The following is a 26,582-nucleotide window of genomic DNA, read 5'->3' on the forward strand; positions in this document are numbered from 1 at the left end:
TTTAATGAGTCTTCTATTTTCCTTAAAATTATTAATTCTATAATAAAAATAATTCTCTTTAATGGCATTGATCATATATCTGACCCGATTCCTTAACCCAAGTAGAAGTAGTGGTGCGATCGTTTGAGTTGAACATGATGTTCTCCTCAGGGTTTGTCTGTTGGTGAGCCCTCGGGTGGCTGCAGAGGCCGATCCAGGATCCACATCTTGTGATGCAGTAGGGGCAAGAGTAAGTGGTGGCTGGGGTTAGTGGATGGGTAACAGGGCTGGTTGCCAGGCTGGGTTTAAACTGAGTTTGTTACAGCAAAATTCCATATCTTTAACCAATGGATGACCAGGACAGACAGAGACCAGGTGGACCCAAGTGCAAAGGAGACCAGAGTGAAGATGGAATTGAACAAAAAATCCTTCCTTTGGATTGGTTAGTAGAGAATATATATTAGAACTTAAGAACCACTGCACACAGGATAGGGAAATTCAGGACTGAGCAAAGGCAAATAAAACAGAGGGAACTTAATTTGACAAATGAAACAAGGCACAGGTGCACTGATAACTAAATCAAAACACAGGTGAAAATAATCAATTGATTTACCAATGTAAGTTCTAAACTTGTATGTTTCCAAGTATATTGGTATCAATTTGTTCCCAATATGAAACAAAGACTTGAATTTTTCTGAGCAGCATTTTCAACATTCTTTCAGAAAGCTAACAGGCAACCAGCTGAAACGTATAGATGTATGGAAGTGCAGAAGACAATTTGCACAGAGAGAGTAGCCAATAGGAATAGAGATGGAATTATAGAACAGCCCATCAGCCTAGACTTGCCTGCATAAAGATGATTCACTGACCCTTTAACTTACTCCAACATCAATCTAAACCTTCCCTTCCACATAGCCCTGCATTTTTCTCTTATCTAGGTGTAGATACATGTGACTAGGCAGAACAACAAGTCGATATCGTCTAAGTAGGTTGAAGGACATATTTCTGTGCTGTCCTGCTGTATGTCTTTAAGTGATCCAATCTTAGATCAAGATTAGGCAAAATGACATATACTACCATGTTTTCTGTGTGACTTTCATGTGGGCAAGGAATTTCATTGGTGTACGTTTCACTAAGCTAATCAGAAACTGGATCTGAGTCTGGTGGTTTTGACAATAATTAAGCCCAAATCACATCGAGTAAAGGGGTTGGTATTTTATATTGCAGTTGCTGAAGTCATTTCAGAAGTTATACCACCTGTTTCGGGAATAAACATCAATAGATCTGATAGAAGATGACATTGGTATTCGGTAATCCAGATTGGAGAGTAAAATAGGGAAAAATTAAAAAAAAGCCTCTGAATTAATCCATTTAGAAGCAAAGCCTCAGAACTCACACGACCAGGCTGAGGAACAATCATTAACCCTCAGCCTTCAGATTCTTGAACCAAAGGGGGTAACTTCACTGAACTTCACTTGCCCCATCATTGATATGTTCCCCCAACTAATATTCTCACTTTCAAGGACTTTTCATCTCATGTTCTTGATATTTTGATGCTTATTTATTTATTATTAGTTCTTTCTTTTTGTATTTGCACAGTTGACTTTTGCACACTAGATGTGTATCCAAGTTGGTGTGGTATTTCATTAATTCCATCATGGCTATTATTCTATTATGGATTTATTAAGTATGTCCAAAAGAAAATGAATTTCAGGGTATATATGGTGACATATATGTACTTTGAAATTTTAAATTTTGAAATTTGTAAGATCGTATTCTGCGCAGTTAAGGTCACCCCATCACAGGGGAGTTGTGGTTAAACTGGCAAGAGTGCGGAAGCAATTTATGAGGATGTTGCCAGGACTAGAGAGCCTGAGTGATAGGAAGAGGTTAGCCTGGTTAGATCTTTATTTCCTAGATGTGGGAAAATGAAGGGTCATTCCACAGAAGTGTTTAAAATTATGAAAGGCATAGGCAAGGTGAATGGTAGGTCTTTCCTCCAGGGAATGAGAGCCCAAAACGACAGGGATAGATTTACGGTGAGAGTGGAAAGATTTACAAGGGCCCTAAGTGGCAACATTTTCAAAGTTCAACGTAAGTCTATTATCGAAGAATATATTTCTCACCATATACAATCCTGAGATGAATTTTCTTGCAGGAATTCACAGTAAATACAAGAAACACAATAGAATCAATGAAAGACCATGAAAGACCACAGACAATGGGAAAAACAATACACAAAAGGCAACAAACTGAGTAAATACAATAGAAAAAAATATCAAAAACATGAGGTGAAGAATTCTTGAAAATGAGTCCGTAGATTGTGGGAGCCATTCAAGTGATGGGCCATGTAAAGTGAGTGAAGTTATCCCCTCTGATTCAGCAGCCTGATGATTGAGGGATAGTAACTGTTCCTGAAACTGGTGATGTGGGTCCTGAGACTCCTGTACCTCCTTCCCAATGGTAGGATTGAAAAGAGAGCTTGGCTAGGATGATGATTGCCCTTGATGATGGATGCTACTTTCCTGTGACAGTGCTCTGCGGCTGGTGAGCACATGGAATGAGCTGCCAGAGGAAGTGGTTAAGGTCGGTACAATAGTATCATTTTAGAAGCACTTGGATAGATATATGGGATCGCTGAGATATCTGCATCAACAAAATGCAGGTAATTTGGGCTAGCTAGGTGAATGACGTGGTTGCCTTAGATTCACTGGTCTGAGGGCCTGTATCTGTGCTGTATCACTATATGGCTGTATGACACAGATTTCCAATCATTGAACAAATCAAGGATTCAGAATAATGAAGGAAATGGACCTGAGGTAGAAGAGCTATGGTCTTGTTAAAAGGCACACCTGGGCCAAAGGGCTGAATGGCCTACTATTTTATTTTACTATCAGGTATTATCTATTACTCCCCCGAGTGCAATACACTGTTAACACTTTAAACCACTTTTTATAATGCTGTTTACATTGTAAATATATGCTGGTGTTTCGTATTTATGGACGTTTTATTCTATATCTGCACTTTACCCTCTAATTTTATATTTTATGTAATTTTTTATTCTTTATGGTTGTTGAATGGTGTTTTTCATTGCTAGTTGTGGCAATGCACAACAGCAAATTCCTAATTGTACAGTATAGGGCAAATAAAGTTGATCCTTGATTCTTTAGATATAAAGCAGTTAATTGGACCAAAGCTAATGGCTGTCTTGAGGAGATTTCTGGATATGAAATGGTTGCCGTGTTGAGTATAATACAACAATGACTACACTTCAGGAGGGTTTCATTGGCTGCAAAGTCCACTGTCTTCCCCTGAGGCACTATACAAAAGCAAGCCAGTCCTTATTTAATTTCTCCCCCTTCCACTTCGTTCAAAATATCTCGGGCTGAATGACACAGGGAATGAAAGTGTCTAAGGAAAAGTAATGCAACAGTAAACAATTTAAATAAAAGAACACATCTCGAATAAATCTGTTCATAAACAGCAACGGCAGAGATTAACAGTTACTTATAAGCTTCTCATTTGTTTATAAATATGGAAATGAACAGCAGAATTTAAGCCCACTAAATTTGCATATAAATAGATCGCACATATTAGAAGATTTGAATACAATTCACCTCTCCTTTCTTTCAGATTTGGAGTCAGAGAACTCTTCTTTCTAAAGAAGGTTTTCAGCAAATTGCAATCCTGCCCCTCTCTCAGTGCAGTAATACTCTGGCTATTTCTGTCATTGTATCATAATAGGAGTTGCCAATTTACTGGTTCATGCAATCTGTACGTTGCAATGGCCGTCAGAAGGCAATGTCTTCTCATTTGATTTTGCGGTGCTATCTCAATCACCTAGTGCAGACTCAAATGAGAACTGTCAGGACTGAATTTGCAGTGAGTCACGGTGGTCTGAAGCCTGTGGCAGGCTGCTGACCAATCACAGTGTGCGCTTGGAAGAGTGAGGATCCAGCAGGGGGAGCAAGAGATAGCAATCAAAACTGAATCAGAATCGGAATCAGGTTTAATCTCACTGACATATGCCATGAAATGTGTTGTTTTACTGCAGCAGTACAGTACGGTACATCATAATAATAAAACTACAAATTACAATAAGCAATTTTATATGCATATATATATATATATTTATTGAAATAACGCACGCTGTCGGTCCTTCCAGCCCTTCAATCTGCAACACCCAGCAACCCCATTTAACGCTAGCCTAATCCCAGGACATGGCTGGCCAGTAGCGTAATTGCATCCGCACCAGACTTCAAGGCAAGTGGTCAATTTGCAATGACCAATTAACCTACCAACCAACACGTCCTTGGACTGCGGGAGGAAACTGGAGCACTTTGAGTGTTCATGGGGGAGAACGTAAAAACTCCTTGAAATTAGATCAAACAAGTAGTGCAAAAGGGGAGTAAAAAAGAAATAAAACAGTGACACATGCCGAATTCTGGAGGAACTCAGCTGGTTATGCAGCACTTATGAGGAATAAACAGTTGAAGTTTTGGGCCCAGACCTTACATCAGGGGGTTTCTTCAAATGTCTATTGAAATTACAACTGACGCTCATTCAAGAGAGTATTTTCTTAAATTGTTATCTTTTGACAGGCTTTATCGTATTGTCCTGTGGACACTTTATTACTGGGTGAGCCAATAGCTTGTGGATATGCTGGCTGCAGAATCTTCCCTCCTGCAAGTTGAACCAGCTGTCCTCAGGAATCAATTTCACTGCCACCCCCCACACCGGCTACCAGATCAACTGAGAGTGTCAAAGAGGTGCAGAGCACAGAAACAGGCTCTTTGGTCCAACCAGTCCACATTAATGAAAATACCCATCTATATCAAAGATATTTTAAAATGTTTTCCTTGTTCAGTTGTAATTCAGCAGCACGTGGTATCCACAATCAAAGTAGACACTGTACACTTGCTTAATGTCGTAAGAGTTATATAAAGGATAAAATACAGAAGGAAAAATGATAAAAGGAGACATAATAGTTCTTACCAACCAATTGCTTACCCAATCCATACAATATAAAGTTAAAAGTAAATTTATTATCAAAGTACATATACAGTATGTCACCATGTACCACCCTGAAAGCCATTTTCTTGTTATTCATCGTAGAACCGGGAAACACAATAGGATTAATATAAAAACTGCACACAAAGACTGATGAGCAACCAATATGTAAAAGAAAATAAATACAAAAAACAAATATTAATAATAATAAAATTAGTAAATATCTCTCTCTGTTCCAGCCTGAGAAAATTCCTGCTCACACAAGGAAATTGTCCCTTTTCATACCCTTCAGATCCCTTCAGCAATATGACATAGCATACTGTATATCCCAGCACTTTTCTATGTTTTTCATCATTATCGACTCTCAATGCTGTAGGCTGGTGCTCACAATAAGTGCACGTCTTCAAAAATCCCAACATTATGGTCTGACACCATCTTGTCTTACAAACTTCCATTTTGTGTTACTCATTTTAGCAACTACCAAGGAGAAATCAAATTTAACTCTTTCTTTACACCATGTAAGCTCATCCCATTTGCTTGCCTTTGACCTATGAAGGTCCCTTTTAAATACTGTTAATGCGTGTGCCTCAACCAATTTCTGTGGTAGCCAATTCTTTGGGTGAAAGGGTTACCTTACCAGGTTCTAGTTCTTGTTTCTCTAATTGTTGGGAAAATAATAAAAAATAATCCTCTCAATCAAACAATTTAGCACCGTCTCTCAGCCTGAGCATGTCTATGGGGTTGATTTACCTTGCTGCTCAGTGGTCTGACAAACTCTGTACTAACATCAGTTAATAGTGAGCATCAGTCTAATTTCACCCATGCCCTGAGAATATGTCAATAACCGGAAATCTGTTGTGGCTTATGGGCCTGAATTTAGCTTGTTGTAGGACGCCTTTTGTTATTGTTATTAGAAATCAAATGACCATTTTACCCTTTAATAATTGCCTGAATTAATGGTTACTTGTTGGGGCACTAATGCACTGCACCCATGACTAATTAATGACACAAAAAGCGAGTTTGCAGCTGATCAAAGCCACCATGGGCCAAGTGCCAAAAATGCTATTTTGTTCCAAGTGCAAAATGTACATCAACCTTGATGGAAGAATGAGCCTTTTCACTTCTAACACTGGGGGTTGGGAGAAACGTTGGCTGAGCAGATTGCTGTTGGAAAGGAGTGGAGCAGAGTGAGGATGGAACATAAAGAGAAATTCAGGTTGTAGTACATGCTGAAAAGTATCAGGAAAGAAAACCCACTGATAAAGAACAGACAATAGTATGCCATAGCACTTTGCAGATAAGGAACAAGCAACAATGATTGCAGGAAGAAAATGGCACCAGCAAACTATAGAACCAAGGACGACATCCAGCAGACGGTTCACAAAACTTCTTTTGCTTCTTCTACATCTTCCTTTTATTTCAAATGTTGATCTGCTCCTGTTGGGGCATGTCATCCACATTTTGTTGGTATGTTTTTGGGCCGATTGAGCAATCTGGCACTTCGCTGTCTCTGAGGAAGTTCAGTGAGGTTTCGAGCGAAGCTTGCAGCCTCAAGGCCAAGAAGCCTGGAGACGGGGCAAAAGCCTATGATCGACTCCATTTCTCACTGACCTTGCTGATTAAAACATTGAGGGAGACTGAAATTACTGAGGTGAAAGCAGAAGGCAAGCAAGTACTCTGTGCTATCTACCAGCCTTTCGTTTGCTGCTGCTGGAGGAAGGTGTCTGTGTGTGACAGTCCTTCTCTCCCTCTTAACTTCTGCTCTGAGAACTGGTCCCTGCATTCAAGTGTTCTCTCTCTCCCTCTCACTCAATGCTGCCAAAGGCTTGTACTGGAGTCCTGGGCCTTGGGTAAGGTTTAATTGATGTGGTTTGTGGATTGGACTCTATGATGTTTTTTTCTGGCTTCTGGTTCCCCCTTTTCTGGTTGCTATCTTGGGCAATTTTGACTGGGGCAGACTGTGGATAACAAATGACACAGTGGAAGATTGAACTGAGCTGAAGTTGCCTGGACTCTCATTTTCTGTGTTTTATATTCTGTTTTCTACTCTCTTTATTTACCATTTAAACAAATTGTTTTTATTTTGCATGTTGGGAGAAGTGTTTGATGTGTTTCTTTCAATGGGTTCCATGGTTTTCTTTGTTTTGTGGCGGCCTGTGGGAATACGAATCTCAGTGTTGTTTACTGCATGCATACTTTGATAATAAATGCACTTTGTAAACCAAGGTAATAATAGACATAAGAGATGAGGAACTCAGAAGACCAGGCAGCATCTATGGAACTGAATAAAACAGTCAACTAAGAAAAATGGAAGGATATAGATATTGTTTGGGCAGAAGAGATTAGTACAGTTAGCAATTTAATTGTTAATTTAATCGGATTGTCACAACATTGTGGGCCAAAAGATCTGTTCCTGTTTTGTACTGTACTATGTTCTATGATTGAAATTTAGGGCTGAGGCCATTCATCAGGACTGGAAAAGAAGGACGAAGAAGCCAGAATAAAAAAGGTGGGGAGAAGGGGAATGAGTACAAGCTAGTAGGAGACAGATGAAGCCAGGTGGGTGGGGAAAGAAGTAAGAAGATAGGAAGTGATAGGCGGAAAAGTTAAAGAGTATGTGAAGAAGGAATTTGGTAGGAGAGGAAAGTGGACCATGGGAGAAAAAGAAGGAAGACAGGCACTTGAAGGAGGTAATAGGCAGGTAAGAAGAGAAGAGTTAAGAGGGAGGATGGGGGAGGGACAGGGTAAAATTACTAGAAGTTAGAGAAATTGATCTTCATGCCATCAGGTTGGAGGCTACACAGATGGAATATGAGGTATTGTTCATCAAACCTGAGAGTGGCCTCTTCGGGGCAGTAGAGGAGGCCATCAACCAACATGTCTTAATGGGAATGGGGATTGGAATTTAAATGCTTCGCCATTAGCAAATCCTGTTTTTTGCAGATAGAGCAAAGGTGCTCAACAAAATGGTCCCCCAATCTATGTTGGGTCTCATCAGTGACAGCAGGCTTCATTGGGAGCACTGGATACAGTAGATGACCTCAACAGGTTTTCATGTGAAGTGTTGCCTCACGTGGAAGGACTGTTTGGAGGCCTGAAAGGAGAAGGTGAATGGGAAGATGTAGCCCCATTTCTGGTTACAGAATAAGTGCCTGGAGGGAGGAATGGGCAAGGATCATACAGGAAAATTCAGTTTTTGGTAGGGACTGAAAGGTACTGAGGAAGAAAATCTATTAGTAAAGAACAATAAGATTTGGCAACATTTTCAGACTGTGTAGGAACAGATCCTTCTGCCCCGAATGTTTTGTCAAACACATTGTTGGGCACCATGCTAGTGTAGCAGTTAGTACCATGCTTTACATTGCTAGCTATGAGATTGAGGTTCAATTCCCACTTCTGTCTGTAAGGAACTTGCACACAAAAGGTATTCTAAAGGTTGAAATGACTGCTCCTTTCAACGGATGCTGCCCAACCTGCTGAGTTCATCCAGCTTGTTTGTACGCGTTGATCTGACCACAGCATCTGCAGTGTACTTTGTGTTTAGATATTCTAAAGATGCTGGAAATTCAGAGCAACACACACACAAATACTGGAGGAACTCAACAGGTCAGGATGCGACCATGTGAGTTTCCTCCAGGTGCTCTGGTTTCCTCCCCTATTCCAAAAAGCATATAGTTAGGATTAGTGAGTTGTGGGCATGCTATGATGGTGCCAAAAACATTGTGACACTTGCATGTTACTCAGCAGAATCCTTGCTGATTTAATTTCAAGCAAGCCACGTATTCCTCTGTATGTTTTGATGTCTATGTGACAAAGCTAATCTTTTTAACTAATTAAATTAGCTAAACAACCTCTTCTGCTGACACTATGTTCATATCTCCACCCCCTCCCCCCAAATTTTCTGCACATTCAGGTGCCTATCTAAGGAATTCTCAGATGCTTCCATCATATTTTCCTTCACCCTTGCAGCACATTCAAGACACTAACCCACTGAAATCTGTGTCAAGAAAACCTGCCCCACACATCTCCTTTGAACTTCATCCCTCCCACATTAAATGCATGCCTTCTAGTATTAGACATTTAAACCCTGTGAAAAAGATACCATCTGTCTACACTATTTATGCCACTCATAATTTTATAAACTCCTAACAGATCTCCTCTCAACCCCTGCTGCTCCAAAAAAAAACACCCTAAGTTTCTCCAACTTCTCCAATAGAACATGCCCTCTAATCAAGACAGCATCCTGGTAAACCTCTTCTGCATCATTAACAAAATCTTCACATCATTCCGATAAAGGGGCAACCAGAATTGAACAATGATTATTGGTTATCTTTTTTAAGCTGAATCAGTTTCTGTATGTATATTTTAAAATTTGTAATTTGTAACTTTAAATCATGCTGGATGCTCCTGGTGTTGTACAGGAAACCGTAAGTGATGATAGAGTTTTCCAAGAGAAAGGTAGTCACTAAGGGAGTGCTTATCTTCCTGAAGATGTCTCCACAATGTAGTTTACCTCTACCAATACTTTATCATTGTCATGAGTGATGCACCATCAATAACTCACACTGAGATGTAAGGCGAGATATCGGCTTTTATTGATTGGAAGAAGGAACCAGGAGTGAGTGTCCATCATACTATGTCCTGGAGACTGAGGCCAAGCGTCAGGCCTCAGATCGCCTTTATACAGGGGCCTGTGGGAGGAGCCACAGGAGCAGTCAGCAGGGGGCATGTCCAGACAGGCACATAGTTCACCACAATGAGTTTATTGCAAAGAGCGGGATCCTGTACTCCATCTTTCATGAGCATTCCATGTTCTATGAGATACTGTTACAGGCGAGTTAAGGACCTCATCACCCAGGACGTGCACTCTTCTCATTGCTACCATGAAGGAGGAGATACAGGAGCTTCAAGACAGACACAATGTTTTGGCAAAAGCTTCTTCCCCTCTGCATTATATTTCTGAATGGAAGATCAAACTATGTACACTACCTCAATATTTTACTCTGGGTATTTCAGAGTCCTATCAGATTCCTTCCCTTCCAGCCCTTTACCTTTTCTACCATCTGGCTTCATTTATCACCTTCCAGCTATCCTCTTTCCCCTCTCCTTACCTTTTTATACTGTTGTCTTCCCTCTTCCATTCCAGTCCTAAAGAAGGGTCTTGGCCGGGAACATCACCTGTTTATTCCTCTCCATAGATGCTGTCTGACCTGCTGAGTGCATGTCACTATACTTCCTTTCATTTTTGCTCCCTTTTTGCACTAGTTATTTAATTTATACTGTATGTATCTGGATTTCCAGCATCTGCAGAATCTCATTTTTTTAGAGATACATTACGGCATCAGGCCCTTTCGGACCAATAAGCCCCCGCTACTCTGTTACACCTTTGTGACTAATTAACCTTCCAGCCAGTATGTCTTTGGGATGTGGAAGGAAACCAGAGTACCCAGGGGAACCCATTTGGTCATGGAGAGAACATACAAATTTCTCAGAGAGAGTGATGGAATGAACCTGGGGGACTGACACCGTGAGAGTGTTATGTTAACAGCTGCACAATGCCATTTTAAAAGAATAATTATCAATAAACTTTTGTTCTCTATTTGGGAAATTGGTGTTACACCTTATTGCTTTTCTAAGGTAGATTTTTATTCCCAATGCAGTCCAACGTACTTCACAACTTGAAACTTCCTACACTTTCCAAACCTGGGGTATTCTCCTAGTGATTTCAATACTGATATATCTGTGCCAAGATGAAATGCAAACTGCAGCTCCTTGCATTCAAATGAAAAATGTTGATTTGGCAACTAGGGAATACGTTGATAGGTTGGAAGATTGAGTTGCAGGTCTATTAAATCCATTTCCTGCCGCTATCTGTAACAGTGGGACCAATTCTTCTCTAAGGAGCCTGGTTACTGGGCAACCTTCTACCAGATGTACTGGAGTCCACCTTCATCAATGAAAAGGATCATACATTATATCAATTGTAATGCAAATATTCTTTTTCCCTTTCTGAAGAAGAAAAGTGTTTGAACATAGAATTTAAAAGATTGTCAGTGAACGAGAACTGCTTTAAGTTTTCTTCTCACCGCTGTTATTCATTGAGGAAACCAAGAAGACACTTAGAATGTCTAGGGATTTATATATTGAGAGAGAGAAAGGCATAAAAGGAGATGGCACAGAGGTGCAATGGGTAGAGCAACCATCTCAAAGCTCCAGCGACCCAGATTCCGTCCTGACCTCCGGAATGTCTGCTGGAGTTTAAGCATTCTTCCCGAAACCCATGTGGATTTCCCTACTGTTGTTGCAGAAAGAATAGTGAGGATTAATAACTATAAATAGGGATGTGTGTTGTGCTAAGCTGACAGGGAACTGTAGACAAAGCCCAGAAGTAGAGACATGGAATGCAGCAGTGATGACACCCAAGTTTCGGGAACTTCACTAATTGTGTTATAGTGTGCACCCATTGTACAGAAAATTGGATTTGCTCTTAGACCTGTGGATAATCATTTCATTCTGTAATCAGGACTTAGTCTATTATTTAATTATGTTTTCCTGTAGCCATGATTCTGATATTGAAGTGTAGTTTTACTGGAGGAATGATGTGGGGAAGAAGAGAAGAGGAAGAGGCCCAGAGCACTGGCCATAACTTATCATGTAACTCTCTGACATTCTATCCTCTGCTAGATCCACATCTTCACATGAATATTGACCTCCTTCTAGTAAACAGATTTTACCCCCACCCCCTTCCTCTATTCCCCACTCTGAACTTTTACTTCTCCTCATTGAACATTTAATTCCCCTCCTGTCTATTACTTCCCCCTGGGTCCCCTCCTGCTTCCCTTTGTCCTATGGTCTACTCTGTTCCCCTATCAGATTCCTTCTTCTCCAGCCTTTGACCTATCCAATCCCTCCTGGTTTCACCTATCACATTTGAACTGGCCTCTTTCCCCTCTGCCCACCTATTTATTCTGGCGATTTTCCTCTTCCTTCACAGTCCTGAAGTAAGGTCTCAGCCTGAAATATCGACTTTCTATTAATTTCAATAGATGCTGACCAACCTGCTGAGTCCCTCCAGCACTTTGTGTGTGTTGTTCTGGATTTCCAGCATCTGCAGACTTTTTTGTATTGCTGCTGCTGTTTTGATACTTCTTGTGTTCTGTGTTGTTCTGCTGAGCATCGCGGGCATACTATGCAAGTGCCATTGTGTGTGGCAATGCATATTGGTTACCCTCAGCGCACCATTGGGTGTGTTGGTTGTTAAGCAAATGGCACATTTCACTGTATGTTTCGATGTACAGATGATAAATGAACTTACATCTTGAATCTTGAGTCAGTATATATGGAACTTATAAGTCATTTAATGGAATACTGTATCACAGAACCTTCAAAAGCCAGAGTCACAGATGGCGGGCAATGTTAACTCTTGCTTCAAACTAAGAAGAAGACAGTTGAGAAAACAATTAAATGTATGAGGCACAATTGAGAAGTATTAATTTCTATTGTGAAATATTACAGATAGTTTAGGTCTGAAAGATAACCCAGTGACTACACTCAGTAATCACTTTATTAGATACTTCCAGTACCTAATAAAGTGGCTTCTGAATGTAAATTCATGGTCTTCTGCTGATGTAGCCTATCTGCTTCAAGGTTTGATATGTTATGCATTCAGAGCTGTTCTTCTGCACACCACTTGTTGTAACACACAGTTATTTGAGTTATTGTCGCCTTCCTGTCAGCTTGAACTGGTGTGACCATTCTGCTCTGACCTCCCTCATTCGCAAAGTGCTTTTGCCTGCCTAACTGCCATTCACTGGATGTTTTTTGTGTAAACTTGAGAGACGGTTGTGCATGAAAATTCCTGAAGATCAGTGGCTTCTGAGAAACTCAAACCACCCTGTCTGGCACGATTTATGTTCAAAGTCACTTAGATCACATTTACTCCCCATTGGATGTGTGCTCTGAACAACAGCAGAACCTTATGACCATGCTTGCAAGCGTTTATACATTGAGTTGCTGCTGCATGACTAGCTGATTGGTTTTTGTATTAAAGAGCAGTTGTAGAGGTGATCAGAAGTGATCAAAAGATCAGAAGTGGAGAGAGTGAGCAGCTTCAAGTTCCTAGGTGTCAAGATCTCTGAGGATCTAACCTGGTGCCAAACTATCAATGTAGCTATAAAGAAGGTGAGACAGCGGCTATACTTAATTAGGAGTTTGAAGAGATTTGGCATGTCAACAAATACATTCAAAACTTCTATAGTTGTACCATGGAGAGCATTCTGACAGGTTGCATCTATGTCTGGTATGGAGGGGCTACTGCACAGGACCGAAAGAAGCTGCAGAACGTTGTAAATCTAGTCAGCTCCATCCTGAGTACTACCCTACAAAGTACTCAGGGCACCTTTAGAGAGCAGTGTCTCAGAAAGGTAGCATCCATTATTAAGGACCTCCAGCACCCAGGGCATGCCCTTTTCTTGCTGTTACCATCAGGTAGGAGGTACAGAAGCCTGAAGGCACACACTCAACAATTCAGGAACAGCTTCTTCCCCTCTGCCATCCAACATTGAATCTTCGGACACTACCTCCCTTTTTTTTAATGTACAGTGTTCCTGTTTTAGCACTTTTTAATCTATTCAATATATTTAACTGATTTACCTGTTTATTTATTATTATCATTTTTATTTTTTTATTTGTATTATTTTTTTCCCTGCTAGATTATGTATTGCATTGAACTGCTGCTGCTAAGATAACAAATTTCATGTCACATGCCAGTGATAATAACCCTGATTCTGAACCAAATAAAGTGACCACTGATTGTATATACAAATGGAATATTAACTGATATTTATAATGGAATTACACTGGTCATATTAACCCATATTTCTAATCAAAGCAGAACAGAAATATTAACTACTACTTACAGCTGGAGTCAAGAGTTAAGCACATTAAATGCGTGAAGAATCAACTTGCGTGGGAACATCAAGAAAGAAGTAAACTTACAAAACTTTTTCATCAGTTAAGGAGATTATGACTGATCTGTGACCTAACTTTATATATCTAGCATTACTGAATATTCTTTAATATCTTCAGTTCACAAAAAATGCATTAATCTGAGATTTAAAAGTAAATTTTGACCTTGCATGAATTGGTCTTCGTGAGACAGGGTTTCAGATTTCTGTCAACTCTGCGTGTTGAAGCATTTCCTAATTTCACTCCTGACAGGCTTGGCTCTAACTTTTGGATGATAGCTCTCAGTCCTCAAACAGCTGAAATATATTCCAACACTTTCATACAAATTTCCTTACAGATCTTCAGTCAAGAGGTTCTCTAACATGCAGGAAATAAAAGCTTAGATTTGTATACTTTGTTTAATATTCCAAATCTAAGAATGATAGAAAAAAGTTGGGTAGCTTGGAAGGGAAAGGTTAGATTGATTTTAGAATTGGTTAAAAGTTTGGCACAACATCAAAGAGCCTGTACTGTGTTATAATATTTTATGGTCCACCTTCTATGTTCTGTGTTCTAAATATCAGTCTGGTAATTCTGAGCTGAGAACAAATTGGTAAATACAGAAGAGTTCAAAGTAAACTTATAGTCAAAGTGCATATATGTCACGTTTACCACCCTGAGATTTTTTTCTTTGCGGGCATTCATAGTAAATAGAAAGAGACACAATAGAATCATGTGTAACAACTGATAATTCAGGAATAGTTTCTTCTCCTCTATCATCTGATTTCTGAATGGGCATCGAACCCATGAACATTACCTCACTACTTTATTTTTGCACCATTTAATATATATAACCTTTTTAATATATATACAGTATTGTGCAAAAGTCTTAGTTATATATATAGAGCTGGTGTGTCTGAGACCACAGTACTGTATTTGTCAATGTGGAGTGGAGAGCGAGTTTGTAAATCTGGCAGGAGCAAAGGATGTTGGAAGTGGTGAGGGTCGAGTGCCGTGAGAGGAGACAGCAGGCAAGGTTATTTGATTCCAAACAATTTGTTCCAGTTTTTGTTCTGTTTTTAATTCCTATTTCTGTGCTGTAACGTTCTATGACCAAATCTTCTATGATCTATCTAATTGGTTTATTGATCAGTATAGAATGTCTGTCTGGTGCTTCCTGCTCCCTCCCCTTTCCCTTCTCCTTTTCCAAATCATGTTTCCGTTCTCCCTGCCCCGTCCCCACTCTCAGTTCGAAATAGAGATCCATATCAGAATCAGGTTTATCATCACTCATATGCAATATGTCATGAAATTTGTTTTTTTTGCAGCAGCAAGACAGTGCAATGACATTCTAGCTATACATGTGTGCCTATGACTTTAGCACAGCCCTGTGTTCTTACTGTAATTTATAGATTTTATTATTATGTATTTCAATATACTGCTGTCACACAACAACAAATTTCACAAAATTATTAAACCTGATTCTGATTCAGATTCTAAATTGTTTTAATGTTATCACATTTCCCAAAATACAGTGAAAGACTTTCATACAGATAATTTGATCACATCAGTATAGTAAGGTGATATAAGGGAAAGGAAATAACAGAATGCAGAATGAGGTGTTATAGTTTAAAAGTAAGTGCAGTGCAGGCAGACAATAAGATTCAAGACCACAATGAGGTAGATTTTGAGGATAAGAGTCCATCTTATTCTCCAAAGGGACTGCTCAACATTCTTAAATCAGTGGGAATGAATCTTCAAAGAGTCTTGAGGTTACTTGGTTTCAGGCTTTTCATTCTTCTGCCCAATGGAATGGGGGGGGGGGAAGAGACAAATTTTATGACATTCATAAAGAAAATAATATTCATAATAATAATAAATAACCAACAAATATTGAGATGATGAATTATACAGTCCTCGAAAGTGAGTCCATAGGTTGCGGACTCACTTCAGTGGTGAGGTGAGTGAAGTTATCCACACTGGTTCAGGAGCCTGATGGTTGGAGGATAGTAACTGTTCCTGAATCTGGTGGTGTGGGAAGCAAGGCTTCTATTTTTACTGTGCCCATGGTCTGTTTTTTTTTATCAATTATGCTATTGTTTGCACTGTTGTAATTATATGTTGTAACTATATGGTTTTGTGCAGGTCTTGTAGCTTTAGTTTTTGGTCTTGTTTTGTCTGGTGGATTTGGAGCTCCTTTCCAAGAAAAGTGCTAAGACGGAAGCACAATATTAATACGCAGCAGCCTCTCTGGACTCTGGATTGGGGATTGCCAAACATTATGTGGATTTTCTGGTGTAGTCTGTTTTGCCATGTGCTTTTGTGGTATCATTCTGGAGGAACGTTGTCTCATTTGTTAATGACATTACATTTGTGATTTCTATATGACAATAATGAATCTGATCTGCACCACTACACATGAGAAATTTTGCAAATGATGGAAATACAAAACAACTCACTCAAAATGCTGGAGGATCTCAGGCAGCATCCATGGAAATGAATAAACAGTTGACATTTCGGGCTGAGACCATTCTTCAGGACTGGAAAGGAAGGGGGAAATGTCAAAATAAAAAGGTAGGGGGAGGGTTAAGAGACAAGCTGGGAGGTGATTAGGTGAAGCCAATTGGTTGGGTTATGTATCGGGCTGGAGATGGCAGCAATGAGAAGAGAATAAAAACCCAAAGATTATACCTTCATGTGTCCTTTAATAGCATAAGTTCCTCTGGAATGAAGACACGTGGGTCTGTGTAATTATTTACATAGTGAATCAGAGTGTTAAAGGTACTTGTTCAGGTATTGTTACTCCCTTTAATTTAACTGACACACGATTATCACTGCAGGCCAGGTTTGGAGAACTCTGATTTATTGCTATCTATAAGAGGCACTGACCCTTTCATTCATTTTAATTAAATTATTGACCTGGCTGGGAAATTGGCTGAGAGGCAAATATGGAGAGTAGGGATAATGGGCAGCAACTCAATTGTCAGGATGTGACTGGTGTGCTTTTATTACAACTGTGGCTATTCCCCATACTCATAAATGACTTAGGTGACAGGTTAGTAAGCCACATTTCCTCAAATGAAATGGAAGCTGCTGAGAATACTCAGCATCTGTGGACAAAATAGAAGAGATAATGTTTCAGCTCATTGATTCATCGAGCTGGAACACTCACTCTTGTTTCTTCACAGAGGCAATTTGATCTACTTAGTAGTTTTAAATCTTTCTCTTCTATTTCCTGTTTGCAAACTCGACAGCCTTGTCATCACATGACCGTGTTTGCTGGTGATGTCTGAATGCCTGGCACTGTTAGCATTGCGGATGGACAATGAAAGGCAGCAAAAGGGATTCACAAGGGTGTTTGCGGGCCTGGAGGAGAGACTAGTTAGTTTGGGACTTCATATACCTGGAGCGCAGGGGCTGAAGAGAAGCTTACAAGATCATGAGAGATAACAAAAAGAGATAATGGTCACAGTTTCTTTATCCCCCAGATTAAGGGAGTCCATAGCTGAAGAATGTGGACTTAAAGTGAAAAGAGAAAGTTTTAAATGAAACTTGAGGGGAAAATCAGTCAGAAAACAGTATTAAGTGGAGGGGGAGGGTGTGTTCAATTACAATATTTAAAAGGCGTTATGACAGGTATATTTTATTTATTTAATGATGCAGTGGCCTCTCCGGCCCTTTGATCCACGTTGCCCCAGCAATCCTACAAACCCAATTAATTTTTATATTTTCTATGGAGATACAGTGTGAAATAGGCCCCTTCCAGCCCTTCAAGCTGTCCCCCAATTTAATCCTAGCCTAATCATGGGACAATTTACAATTACCAATTTACCTATTAACTGGTATGTCTTTGGACTGTGGGAGGAAACTGAAGCACATGGAGAAACCAATACAGTCACAGGGGAGAACATACAAACTCCTTTCAAGCAGCAGCAGGAATTGAACCCAGGTCTCCTGGACTATAAAGTGTTGTGCTAACTACTACCCTATCGACCCAACCTATAATTTACAACTTACATTGACCAACTAACCTACCCAGTATGTCTTTGGACTGTGGGAGGGAATCTGAATACCCAGAGAAAATCCACGCTTTCCACAGGGAGGACGTACAGAGACTCCTAACAGAACAGCCCCAGAATTGACCTTTGAGCTCCAGAAGGCCTCGAGCTGTAATAGCATCATGTTAATCGTTATGTTACCTTAGTGCATGTGGATCGGAAAAACAGAAGTAGATGGGCAAACACAGACAAAAGGGATTAGTTCAGGCAGACAATTTGGTCAGCATGGACAAGTTGGGTTGAAGGACCTGCTTCTATACTGTGGGCTCCATAATTACATGACAAGCAAGAAAAAGGATTTTGTTTAAAGTTGTTCACTTTAGACTGAAAAAAAATCCCTTTAAATGGCATTTTTAAGATATATGAACAGTAAAGCTCTGATAATACAGCACACACAGAAATCTGGCAGATTTTTCAAATCACTGATTATTATTACTAACAGGTTTACTATTTTAATATATGTTACATTGTATGAGAACAGGATTCCCAGTGAACAAAGGGAAGTGAAAAGCAAGCAAAATTCCTTCTAATATTTTTACAGTTGCACAGACCAACCAATACTCTGAGCAGGAAATACATGGCCTGGAAACTGCACGGCACTTTAAATGTTTGTTTTTGTAAATGCATATTATCGTGTCAGTGTTCAGTCGGTTGGCAGCTTATTATTTAGAAGCTGCTGACTTCCATTCTGTGTTTATTGTTACAATGTGAATCAATGTTGTAACTTGAAGCACTGGCAATATACATACGTTGAAGTTCTAAAATGTTTTAAAATACAGGTTCTGGTATTCAAAGTTCAAAGTAAAATTATTATTAAAATACATATGTATCACCATATACAAATCTGAAATTCATTTTCATGTGGCCTGCTCAAAAATCCATAGAATAATAACCATAACAGAATCAATGAAAGACTGTACCAGTATAGAACATATATGGATTTTATTCTTACTTACTTACTGACCATTACGCCACCGGCAGTTAGGGCAGCAATGAAGGTCCTCTGCCTCTAACAGTGTTCAGAGCTTCCATCATCATGTCAGTAGTTTCGTCTTGGTTTTTGCTTCCTACAGTCATGCAAGACCCAGGTGGAGACTCAGGAATGCCATTGCACTCAGACGTACAAGGACTCTAAGCCCTGTCAGTGAGGTGTAGATGTTATTTCCAAACCACACAGATCGTGGTCTTCTGCTTCAGAGGTCAAGGGCCCAGTTGCAGAGCAAGGTAAAGAGGCCTAGGTTCTATAGCTTTTCGATCAGGACTGTAGGGATGATGGTGTTAAATGCTAAGCTACAGTTAACAAAAAGCATCCTGACATAAGTTTTGGATTGTCCAGGTGATCCAAAGCTGCATGGAGAGCTATTGAGATCACATCTGCTGTAGACCTATAATGGCAATAGGTAGATTGTAGTGGTTCAAGGTCCTTTGTGAGACAGGTGTTGATTCTAACCATGAACATCCTCTCAAAGCCTTTCAAAAAAACAAATTTACAGACAATGAAAGGCATCTTGGACTAACTAGTCAATGTTGATATACAATAGATGTTCCACAGAAAACTTATTCTGCTCGATTCACCACATCTACACTGCTTAACCTTTCATCTTTCTGTGGACCATGTGCAGAGCTGAAATTACAATTTCTGTTCTCCATATAGACTCTATTGGACTGAGTAGACTGCCCTGCACCTCGTTACCTTTAAAATGCTTGAGTCATGGGGGCATGAAGTACAGAAACAAGCCCTTTGGCCCAGCGTGACCAGGAAAGTTGTTGAAGGAAATGCAGTGGATGATTTCTACATAGACTTTAGTAAGGCATTTGACTTGTCCCACGTGGAAGGTTGGGCAAGAAGTCTCCTGGGCAGATTCTTGGCAGTGACATTATCAGAATCAGAATCAGGTTTATTATCACCAGCATGTGACGTAAGATTTGTTAACTTAGCAGCTGCAGTACAATGCAGTACATAATCTAGCAGAAAAGCACAAAATAAAATAATCATAATAATAAACAAATAACTAGATCAATTACAGTATATATATGTTGAATAGATTAAACATTGTACAAAAAACAGAAATCCTATATATTAGAAAGGTGAAATAGTGTCCAAGGGTTCAATGTCCATTTGAGAATCAGTTGGCAGAGGGAAAGAAGCTGTTCCTGAGTCGCTGAGAGTGTGCCTTCAGGCTTCTGTACCTCCTCCCCGATGGTAACAGCGAGGAAAGGGCATGCTCTGGGTGCTGGAGGTCCTTAGTAATAGACGCTGCCTTTCTCAGACACCGCTCCTTGAAGATGTCCTGGGTACTTAGTAGGCTAGTACCCAAGATGGAGCCAACTAAATTTACAACCCTCTACAGTTCTGAGACCCATTTTTCCATAACACTGCAGTGCATGTACAATTGTTGCTCCAAACCATTTATGAGCACGAAGCTGATCGTAACAAAGTACCCAAGGTTCTATTTAACATCATAAGCAAACAAACTTTGACCCAATGACAGACACAAAATACTGGAGGAACTCAGCAGGCCAGGCGGCAGCCATGGAGAAAAAACAAACTGTCGACATTTCAGGCTGAGACCCTTCATCAGGACTGCCAGAATGAAAAGATGGGGGGAGGGGGAGGGTGATGAGTACAAGCTGATAGGTGATAGGTGAGACCAGGTGAGGGGGAAAGTGGTGGGGGTGTTGGTAAGAGAGGGGATGAAATGAGAAGCTGGGAGTTGACAGGAAAGTTATTTCAATATTTAGGGCCCACAGTTCCACCAACTTAGGCTTGACTCTGATCTCCGATTTTCATGTTTACATTCTCCTGGTGACTCCATGTCAACTCTGGATTCCTCTCACATCCCAAAAGACATGATATTAGGATAATAGGTCATTGTTAGTTACATCTAGGGCAGGTTAAATGTAAAAGGGATCAGAGGGAAGTTGAAAGACAAGTAGAACAACTTGCAGTTACACAGGAAAATACTGAATGGAAACTGCAATAAATAGAATTGATTTCACAAGCTGCTAGCGTAGGCCAGGTAAGGTGGATGACCCCCCTCTCTGCTCTTACAAGTTAAAGACTCGACTGTCAAGATAGGAATGATGAAAATCAGGCCAATGCAAGAGGCAAGAATTGAAGGGCCGAGATTTCAAGGTGAGGGCATAAACACAAGAGATTTTGCAGGTGCTAGAAGTCTTGAGCAACTCATGTTAAATGCAGGAGGAACTCAGCAAATCAGGCAGCATCTATAGAGATGAATAAACAGCCAACATTTCAGGCTGGGAACCTTCATCAGGACTGGAAAAGGAAGAGAGCAGGAGCCAGAATATCATACACACAAAATGCTGGAGGAACTTAGCAAGTCAGGCAGCATCTATGGAAATGCATAAAAAGATGATGTTTTGGGCCACGACCCTTCATCAGGACTATACTGGAAGGGAGAAGAAGCTCTGGATTTCCAGTATCTGCAGAATCTCTTTTGCTTAGAAGCCCGAATAAGAAGGAAGAGGGGAGGGAGTAGAAGCTGGCGGGTGATAAGGACACATACTTTGGTAGTGCGTCTGAATGAACACATAGTGAAAGAGTCAGAGAGCAGCAGAGGTAGCAGAGGGTGAGCAGTGCAAAAGGGTTTCACTGAACTCCCATTGAAGATCAAAGGAAATCTATGGGAACATTGAGCTAATGCCATAACAGAATAGCAATTCAGAAACACAGATATTTCTACAGATGCTGGAAATCTTGAGCAACAAGGTGAGAACGCTACTGATAAGGAAAGAGAGCTTTGAAAACCAGCACTGGGGATTTCAAAACATGAGGCAATGTCAGACCAATGTCTGAGGTTGGTTAGAGAGCACGTGGTAAGAAGGGGATGGTTAAGAGGATGAACTTATATTTACAGAAGGTGGAGCACAGAAGTGGCTCTGGGACAATGGTTGTAAAGGCATGGATGAAAATTTTACATCAGCATTATCTTCTTTACAACTTAAATCTACTCATTTGCTCTATATCTCTTCCCTAGTTTGAACAAAGGTTCAAAAACAATCTAGCAGCTGCACTCATTTTTTGATTTTCATAGAGGATTTTTACTTTTCTTTATTTAGAGATACAACATGGTAAGACATACTTCTAGGCCAATGATTCCACGTCACCCAATTACACCCATGTGACCAATTTACTTACTAATTCTTATGTCTTTGGAATGTGGGAGAAAAGTCGAGCACCCAGAGGCAACTCAAGTGGTCACGGGGAGAATGTACAAATACCTTACAGATACTGGAGGAACTGAACCTGGGTCAGAGGTGATCTTATCGTGTTACCCTAACCCCCACACTTCCATGCTACACCAAAACTTTGAGGTTTTAGGCACAAGGTAAGCTGGAAGGGATTTGGAGTTAGGTTATCCCAGCCATTATCAATACTCTTCAGAGATTGTCTGCCTGGCGTCAGTGGCGCATAAGCTGGGTTTGTGATATGCACCCGCGACTCATACGACCATCTAGCACCTGCCCCCATGGCTTCACCTCACCCTTTCCTAAGGGTGACCTACAGGCCAGCAGATGGGAGGAGCATCTTGCACCCCGTTGCTAGAGACGATCTCCACCCTGTCACACACTAATCTAATTATACTTGAAATTTCAGGTTAAGAGGCTGTTAAAATAGCTTTTGTACATTTCACAAATTTTCAATGATTATATTTATTGAAACATGCTTTTTATATTCCTTCATTAAAGTTAATAGACCTTTTAGCTTTTCCAATAACTCCATGCTGAAGGGGCATACAAAAAGGCAAATTAAAGTATTTAAGGTTAAAAGCTTAATCACCACGAGATAGAGCAGCTTCAAAAATGAAATAAAATTAGTCTTTAGGAGTCTACTGAAGACTCAGGTTGAATGTGTACAATGTAATTGAGGATGTCACATTTTGCAGTGACTGCAACTTCTCTCTAGCTCGCTCACATCCACTCCGAAACGCAAGACATTTTGTAGATGCTGGAAATCCAGAACAACTCAAGACATGCTGGAAGAACTGAAAGTTCAAAGTCCAAGTAGTTCAAAATAAATTTATTATCAAAGAACATATATGTCGCCTTACACAACACTGAGATTTATTTTCTTGCAGGTGCACTCAATAAATCCATAGAATAATAACCATAACAGAATGAATGAAAGACCACACTAACTTGGGCATTCCACTGGTGTGCAAAAGATGACAGACTGTGCAAATATAAACCAAAAAATAATAATAAATAAATGTTAAGAACATGAGATGAAGAGTTCTTGAAAATGAGTCCATAGGTTGTGGAGCAAACTCGAGGGAATCTGCAGATGCTGGAAATTTAAACAACACACACAAAATGCTGGTGGAACACAGCAGGCCAGGCAGCATCTATAAGGAGAAGCACTGTCATCAGGTCGAAGGGTCTCGGCCCGAAACGTCGACAGTGCTTCTCCTTATAGATGCTGCCTGGCCTGCTGTGTTCCACCAGCATTCCATAGGATGTGCTAACATTTCAATGATGGGGCAAGTGAATGAAGTTATCTGCTTTGGTTCAAGAGTTTGATGGTTGAGGGGTAAAATCTATTCCTAAAGCTGGTGGTGTGAGTCCTGAGGCCTCCATACTTTCTTCCTGATGGCAGCAGCGAGAAGAGAGCATGTCCTGCGTGGTGGGGGTACCTGATGATGGATGCTGCTTTCTTGCAACAGCATTTCGTGTTGATGTGCTCAATGATGGAGAGGGCTTTACCTGTGATGGACTAGGCCGCACCCACTACAATTTGTAGGATTTTCCAGTCAAGGGCATTGGTGTGACGCATCCAGGGAATATACTGCCCACCACACATGTATAGCAGTTTGTCAATGTTTTAAATGTCAGACCAATTCTTTACAGCCTCCAAAGGAAGTAGAGGTACTGCCATGCTTTCTTCAGAATTTCACTTCGTGCTGGGTCCAGGACTGGTCCTCTGAAATATTAACACTGAGGAATTTACTGATCCACTGATGGAGATTGGCACATGGACCGTTGATTTCCCTCTCCTGAAATTCAATAATCAGCTCGTTCAGTTCCTTTATCTTGTTGATATTGAATAAGAGATTGTTACCACACAACTCAGCCAGATTTTCAATCTCTTCCCTACAGGCTGATTCATCACCAACTTTGATTCAGCCCACGACAGCGGTGTCGTCAACAAACGTGAGTATGGTTATTGAGCTGTGCTTAGCCACGCAGTCATAAGTGTAAAGGAAGTAGAGCCGTGGGCTAAGCTGCACGGTTGGAGATCATGGAGAAGATGTTGTTGCCAATCTGCAAATGAGTAAGGTGAGACAGCATCTATGGAAATGAATAAACAGTTGATGTTTTGGCAGAGGACCATCATCAGCACTGGAACAGAAGGGAGAAGGAGCCAAAATACAAAGGTGGGGAAGTGGTAGAACTACAAGATAGGTGATTGGTGAAGCCAGGTGGGTGGGAAAGGTGGCGGGTGTGCAACTGAAGTGAGAAGATTGGAGGTGATAGGTGGAAAAGGGAAAGAGCTAAAGAAGTAGGAATTGATAGGAAATGAGAGTGCACCTTAGGAGAAAGAGAAGGAGGAAGGGCACCAAAGAAAGGTGACGAGCAGAAAAAGAGGTAAGAGGAATGTCAGAGTAAGGAATGGAAGAAGAGGAAAGGTATCTTCTGAAGATCCTAATACTGGTCAATGGATTGAGGTTCAGTGAAGTGCAGGTCAAAAAAATTCACAAATTATTTGGGGAGGACACAGAATTATATAAGTAAAAATGTTCATGGCACAGAAGATGACATTCAGCCCATCTTTTTCATGCCAGTGAAGAACAAGCTACTCAATCCAGTTGTTTCTGATGATCCATCCAATGAAGATGTTCTAACACTATGTTGGGTGGGCAGCTCCAGAATATAAAGCCAGCAATAATTTGCAATGTATTTTTATTTATTTATTTTATTATTATTATTTAGTGATACAGCACGGAATAGGTTCTTCAATCCCAACAAGACGTGTCACCCAACAACCCACCAAATTAACCCTAGCCTAATCATGGGACAACTTACAGTGACCAATTACTAACTGGTACATTTTTTATAATGTGAAGAAACCAGAACAGCTGGAGAAAACACACACGATCATGGGGAAAATATACAAACTCCCTTTGGATGGTGCTGGAGTTGAACTCTGAACTCTGATGCCCCAAGCTGTAATAGTATAGTGCTAACCACTACACTTTTGTGGTGCCCTGAATTTTAAGTTCAGGATGGTTTTTAAAGGAGAGTCAAGGGTTAATATTCTGAGCATCAACTTCACAATAATTTACAGGACTAATTTCTCATGGATAGAAGAAAAATGGAGGGTTATGGGCAGTTTAAGAAGGAAAGGTTAGATTGTTCTTGAATGGTTGGTTCAACATCATGCACTAATGGACCTGTAATAGCTGTACTCTTCTGTGGTCTATGCTCTTAGCATTTTCCTGTATTCACTGGAGCTTTGCTGAATGAGGGAGAGCTCAGTAAAGCCTAGCAAATATTGAAAGGCTTAGATACAGTGGAGATAGAGAGGATGGTCCCTATAGTGGGTGAGCCTAGGATCAGAGAATAGAAGTCCCTTTAGAAAAGAGATGAGGAGAAATTTCTTTGGACATGAGGGTGGTAAATTTGTGGAATTCATTGTCAAAGATGGCTGTGGAGGCCAAGTCATTGGGTATATTTAAAGTGTAATTTGATGGGTTCTTGATAATTAAGGCAGACAGATGTTATGGTTGGAAGGCAGGAGAATGGGGTTGAGAGAGATACTAAATCAGCCATGATGGATTTGCAGAGTATACTTGATGGGTTAAATGGCCGAATTCTGCTCCTACGTCTTTTGAACATGTTCTTACATGCAACACAGAAAGCTAACTAAGATATTTAAAACTATTAAATTCTATGTTCCATGTTCTAAGTTAAGTGGAAACAAAACTGGACACCTGTTGAAAATAAGGGAGTAATGGTCTGCTGGAGGAACTCAGTGGCTGAAGCAGCATCATTGGGGGAAAGGAACCATTAATGTCTTGTGTTACAAATCTGAAACAGGCCTGAAAGTAGAGATGGGGATAGACAGTATGAAGAACAAACAGGGAGTGGTGTGACAGGACCCAGTTGGTGATTGGTGGATTGAGGAGGGGTGAAGGATGGCAAAAGGTAGAGAAGAGTGGGTGGGTGGATGAAAACATATTCAGAGAGGTAAAGGAAAGGATGGTCATTGGAAATTAAGATAGAGAACAAGCTATACAGTTAGACCAGTGAGTCTTACCTCAGTGGTTGGTAAGTTGATGGAGACGATCCTGAGAGGCAGGATTTATGAACATTTGGAGAGGTATAATATGATTAGGAATAGTCAGCATGGCTTTGTCAAGGGCAGGTTGTACCTTATGAGCCTGATTGAATTTTTTGAAGCTGTGACTAAACACATTGGTGAAGGAAGAGTAGTGGATGTAGTGCATATGGATTTCAGCAAGGCATTTGATAAGGTACCCCATGCAAGGCTTATTGAGAAAGTAAGGAGGCATGGGATCCAAGGGGATATTGCTTTGTGGATCCAGAACTGGCTTTCCCTCAGAA

Source organism: Hypanus sabinus, chromosome 17 (assembly GCF_030144855.1).
Source record: "Hypanus sabinus isolate sHypSab1 chromosome 17, sHypSab1.hap1, whole genome shotgun sequence".
Taxonomy (NCBI): domain Eukaryota; kingdom Metazoa; phylum Chordata; class Chondrichthyes; order Myliobatiformes; family Dasyatidae; genus Hypanus; species Hypanus sabinus.